Source organism: Dama dama, chromosome 23 (genome assembly GCF_033118175.1).
Source record: "Dama dama isolate Ldn47 chromosome 23, ASM3311817v1, whole genome shotgun sequence".
Classification (NCBI taxonomy): Eukaryota; Metazoa; Chordata; class Mammalia; order Artiodactyla; family Cervidae; genus Dama; species Dama dama.
Window position 1 is genome coordinate 44,882,017 of NC_083703.1, and position 5,566 is coordinate 44,887,582.

The 5,566-nt window shown below is 44.0% G+C and overlaps 1 long non-coding RNA gene across 1 annotated transcript; it reads right to left on the minus strand.

Moving 5' to 3' along the window:
- Positions 1–238: 238 nt before the first annotated feature.
- LOC133044377 (uncharacterized) lies at positions 239–3,658 on the minus strand. Its single transcript, XR_009689928.1, has 4 exons — positions 3,570–3,658; positions 2,403–2,594; positions 466–561; positions 239–261 (listed from the first exon to the last, which is right to left on the minus strand). It is a non-coding gene; the product is annotated as an uncharacterized LOC133044377 (long non-coding RNA).
- Between the last annotated feature and the right edge of the window lie 1,908 nt (positions 3,659–5,566).

Below are 5,566 nucleotides of genomic sequence, written 5' to 3' on the forward strand. Positions count from 1 at the left end.
GCACTTATTTTTTCCCCCCGCATCTGCCAATGTTTTCTGGGTCCTTGGAGAGGCACTAAACACCTGGTTCTCACCATAAACGCTCTGCGGAAGAGCGAATCCATGCTTCCCTCTGGGCAGGACCTGGGGGACCAAGGGACCACAGGGCCTTCATCCCAGACTCACCTGCCTTCCCAGCACAGGCAGCCTCTACCCATGCAGGCATAAGGGTAGCAAGTCCTCTTTTAAATACGTTCATCGGTATATTTGGAAAGACAGTTTCTGTGAGCAAGAAAACAGAAATGAGTTGCTTACTCCTTGTAAGGGAAGACTGTTCAGTTTTATTGTATCTTTAATAACCAGAGAATTAACTCTGACACGTTTGACTGCCACTAGGAAGGGAAAACAAAAAGCAAACAACCCATGCTTCCCTCTGGGCAGGACCTGGGGGACCAAGGGACCACAGGGCCTTCATCCCAGACTCACCTGCCTTCCCAGCACAGGCAGCCTCTACCCATGCAGGCATAAGGGTAGCAAGTCCTCTTTTAAATACGTTCATCGGTATATTTGGAAAGACAGTTTCTGTGAGCAAGAAAACAGAAATGAGTTGCTTACTCCTTGTAAGGGAAGACTGTTCAGTTTTATTGTATCTTTAATAACCAGAGAATTAACTCTGACACGTTTGACTGCCACTAGGAAGGGAAAACAAAAAGCAAACAACCCAGCAACCCCTTGCTTCACTCTGCATGTGTTTGTTTTTGAAATGCTATGAATAAAGAGTTTAAATACTGTCCAATACTCATGAAGATTAGTGAATAACTTTCTTCTTTTTAAATATATACACGCATACATGCATGTATAGTTATCATCCCACTTTTTTATTATGAAGGATAATTTGTGGGTAGACAAGAGGGTCACGTCAAATTCTAGCTGCAGGGGTCACTGGTTTTATGATCTTGGAAAATCACTCCAATTCACTTTGCTTTATTTATAGGTGGGATTGCAGTGATGCCCACCTCAGGAGGTTTTGTGAAAATTCAATTGGAAGAGTCCATAAAATTTTATCTAGGGCAAGCAATAAGGAACCACGACCACACAAGTGGCAATGAAAAATTAAAAGTAATCTTCGTTAAAAAATGTGAAGTCAGTTTTTAAAGCACCATAATCACATGAAACCACATGAATCCACAATGGAGAGGAGTTCCTGTCTAACTGCATACTGGCTTCTTGCCGTCCCCACACCTCCCTCTCTGGTCCCATCTCTGTGTGTGGTTTTGCTGCAGAAATAGGACAGACTCCCTGAGATTCATCACCTCCTTCCGCCAAGCAGTGCTATGCTCAGGATGTTGCTAAATGTAAACACAGACCTGGATCAGCTCATCATCATTCATGGGCGCCTGGTAGTCCACAGTGTACCTAAAACAGGACTTACCTCACCAGTCTCCCACCAACAGCCCTTCATGGCTCTTACTTCCTTTTTGTCTTTTCTGTAATGATGATGCTTACTTTTCAGTTTTTGTGACTGTGACCTCTTATTGGATGAATTCCAGAAAGTGGAACTGAACACCCAAGGGTCCATATTGCTAAGATTTTGTGTCCAGGCTGACAAGTTTCCCCCAAAACTATCATGACAGTGTACACCCCCACAAACAACACATGAGGACATCTACTTTCCCACAGCTTTTCAACCTTTGCTAATTTTTTAGCCCCAAATTATCTTTTTATTGTGATAATGCATTTAGTTTTGATTGCTAGTATAAAAAGATATGGTGAGGTGACATTCATGAATTTAAGTCACCACGTTGCTGCAGAAAGTGGGAGACAGCAAACCACTGTGATGCACTGAGAGGACTGCACGTTCCCTGGACTCAAGGGGAGGCTGGGGCCCTGGAGGTGACCCAGAGCATCTGGCATGTCCTCAAGAGACAAGCCCGGAGAAGGTTCTTCCAACCCACGGTTCTAAGGAAAGACAACGTACTCATGGTGGAAGACAGCTTGGGGGTGAATGGATTTACGACTCTGGAAGGGCTCACACCCATGGAGGCTGTAGGCAAAGCTGGAACAGTCTACCAGGGAGCCACCTCGGGACCCCCTTTAGTGTCGAGCAATGACTGTGAACCACAAAGGTTACAGACCTGAGGGCAGTGGTCCAGTACCCAGACCAGGAGAGGTATTCCCACCAATGAACACATCCATCTACAGAGCGCAAGCCTGACTCCCGCACCCCTGCTCTCCTTCTCTTTGCCTGATGTTTGGAGTAGGATGGCGGCCGTTGGGACCACGTAAGCCCCAGGATCTCTGGATAATTGAAAGGAAGTCTCAAGAGGGTGGAAATGCTATGCCATAGGCTCTGCAGATGAGAGCATGTCAACATTGGAGCAATTTGCTGGGAAAGAAAGAAAAACCAAGCTGGGGAAACATACCCAGTGTCATTGAAAGAAAATTTCACATGATTACTGGCCTTGCAGAATTCATGTTCTGAAATTGTCCTATTTATAGCCTCCATCCATTTTTCCTGGACTGCTTCTCTGGCTCTTGGAACAGGAAAGAGCTGTTTATACGCCGGTGATGTTAACGTTGTTGTGAACACTGGAAACATCAGGGAAGGGAAAGACCTAGGGGAGAGAAATGGAAATGCAAAGTGAAGCAACTTCTGGTTTGTGAAGACTTTTTGTTGACTTCTGCCCTCACCAATCAATTTTTAAATAGGTTAAGCAATAAAAACATTTTAACATATTTAGAAACCTTTTAAAGCATTCAGGGATTCCTAAGGGAGCCTAGAATCCTCAACTTCTTTGGGGATTAGAAGCTGCAGAATGTGAGCTGGGAGTTGGGGGGATGGATAGAGGAGAGGACTCAGTCATTCCATAGGTGGCCCAGAGAATGAAGGGCTTTGGAGCAAGGAGAATGCCTGTGGTCAGAGTACTCTCTCTTTTTTTTTTGTAATTGAAGTATAGTTGATATACAATATTATGTAAGTTTCAGGTGTACAAAACAGTGATTCACAATTTTTAAAGATCATATTCCATTTATAGTAATTATCAAACATTGGTTAAATACCCTGTGCTGTACAATATGTCCTTGTAGCTTATTTATTCTATACATAGTAGTTTGTACCTCATACTCTCTTACCCCTAAATTACCCTGGTAACCACTAGTATGTTCTCTATGAGTCTGCTACTGCTTCGTTAGTTGTATCTTTTTAGATTGCACATATAAATGATATCATACAGTCTTTTGCCTTTCTCTGCCTGACCTGGTTCACTTAGCTTAATGCCCTGTAAGTCCATCCACATTGATGCAAACAGCATTATTTCATTCTTTTTTACAACTGAGCAATATTCCACTGTGTATATATACCACATCTTTTTTATCCATTAGTCTGCTGATGGACACTTAGGTTGCTTCCTTGTCTTGGCTATTCTTGAACATTCTAGCAGTCTAATCCATACTCCCAGTTGGAATTGGGACAACAAGGACTGTATCATTCGGAAAACAAGTTGACCTATTTTTGACAAAAAGTAAACCATGAAACCACATTTCAAAGAAGAGTCAGAAGTCTGATTTCAAATGGGAGCATGAATACTTACCATCTAGGAGCCTTGAGAATTCTCGAGCAAACATGTTCTGAACATCAGCTCCACGCCAGGACACAGAGCTGTGTGGGCACCAGGATTTCTAAAGATGTGAATGAAATAAACGATTTCAGTCAAAAAGCAGCCCAAACTCTGTAAAGACATGCAGATGTGTAAACACACAAGTGTAATTCAGCCGCAGGTAGTGACAAACACAGCTCAGCAGAGCAGTTAGGATCAGAGGAGCTGAAGAATAACCAGGTTCCAGTCGTTAGCTGTGTGACCTTGGACAACTTGTTTAACTTCTCTGTGCTTCACTGCTTCATCTGTAGAATGAAAATAATACTAGTCCCTACTTCCCAGGTTTGACTGAAGATGAAATTAGTTGATACCCATGAGTGAGCAGAACAAAGCCTGGAACATAATAACTGCTCAGAAAGTGCTAGCTGTTGTATGTTCGTAAACAGCTCCTGACCTCAGCCTTCCCATCTGTAACATGGGAGTAATAATTAGAGGCTGCCTTTAGATTATGACCATGGGGCTTTCCTAGTAGTTTAGTGGTAAAGAGTCTGCCTGCCAATGAAGCAGACATGGGTTTGGGAATATCCCACATATTATGGAGCAGCTAAGCCCGTGGGCCACAACTACTGAGCCCCTGTTCTAAAGCCTGGGAGCCTCAATTACTGAAGCCTGTGCGCCTGACAGCGTGTGCACCACAGCAAGAGAAACCAGTATGGTGAGAAGCCCGTGCACTGCAACTAGAGAGTAGCCCCTGCTTGCAGCAATGAAGGCCCAGCACAGCCTTAAATAAATAAATAAAATTTTAAAAAGGATGACCATTACCAGATGGGACTGTGCGAAGACTTGGAGCATGGTCAGGACAGTTCAAAGGCAAAGTGTTGCTTGAATGATAACGTTCCCCTGCAAGGCTCTTCAGCAAATAAGGTGTGTGTTTGTGGATTACATCACAAGGCCACCTGCCTTAACTTTCCACAGTGTTACACTTTGTGATTTTACAAGTGTTTGTTGGTGATGAGGCCAAAATCACGCTGTGATGCTCTGCCTCCCACGTCACACATCCCGTTAAAGAGAAGCAGAGGGGACATATATACACCTATGGCTCATTCATGTTGATGTTTGACAGAAAACAACAAAATTCTGTAAAGCAATTATCCTTCAACTGAAAAAAAAATTTTTTTTTTTTAAAGAGAAGCAAGTAATGGATACAAATCTAGCTCACACAAGACTGACAACAAAACCTTTTGCCTTCCCAAAGATACAGGAACCCAGAACCCGCTTGCTTCTGCTGGGCCACCAAGGAACCATACACGTGCAGCCTCTGGGGATCAGGACCAGGGTAATGGATTTGCGCCATCACAGAGTCAGGCCCAAAGCAAAGTCCTCACCACCAAATGAAGGATTAGTACGGATGGAGCGGCAGAACTAAACTGCTGACCTTGTGAATTGCTGTCATCATTTGCCACTCTCCAACCAGCTTCACCGACTGTGCAGGGGAAGTCCCCACTGGTGCCTGAAACCCTCCCACCCCGACAAACGACCCCTGAGGACACTTGCCCATCCTCCTTTGTCCATAGGCTTCCCCTTCCGGCCCCTCTCTCCGCCTGTCCGGCTCCTAACCACCTGGAAAACCCCAAGTGTCCATTTCCAGCTTGAATGTTTGGGCAGTTCATTTCTAAAGCCCCTCATGCTTTCCTGCAAAACCTTTAAAAAGAGCAGATGGATAGATGAGGCCAAAATGAACACACAGGTCTTACCCGGCCCATCAAAGATGCTCCAACCCATGAAAACAGGACTTTATAAATGTTGCTCTGTTAATACCAGGTCAAATGTTCCTAATCACTAGAAAGTAAAGTAAGATTTCTGTCAAGTTAAATGCCATTGTTCTCATCATTAGACGCTGGCATCTGAAAAGGAGAGAGAACGTGTCTTCCTCTTTGCTGTGAATGACAAGCCATGAGCTGTCTTTACTGTTGACTGACAACTGTTTAATA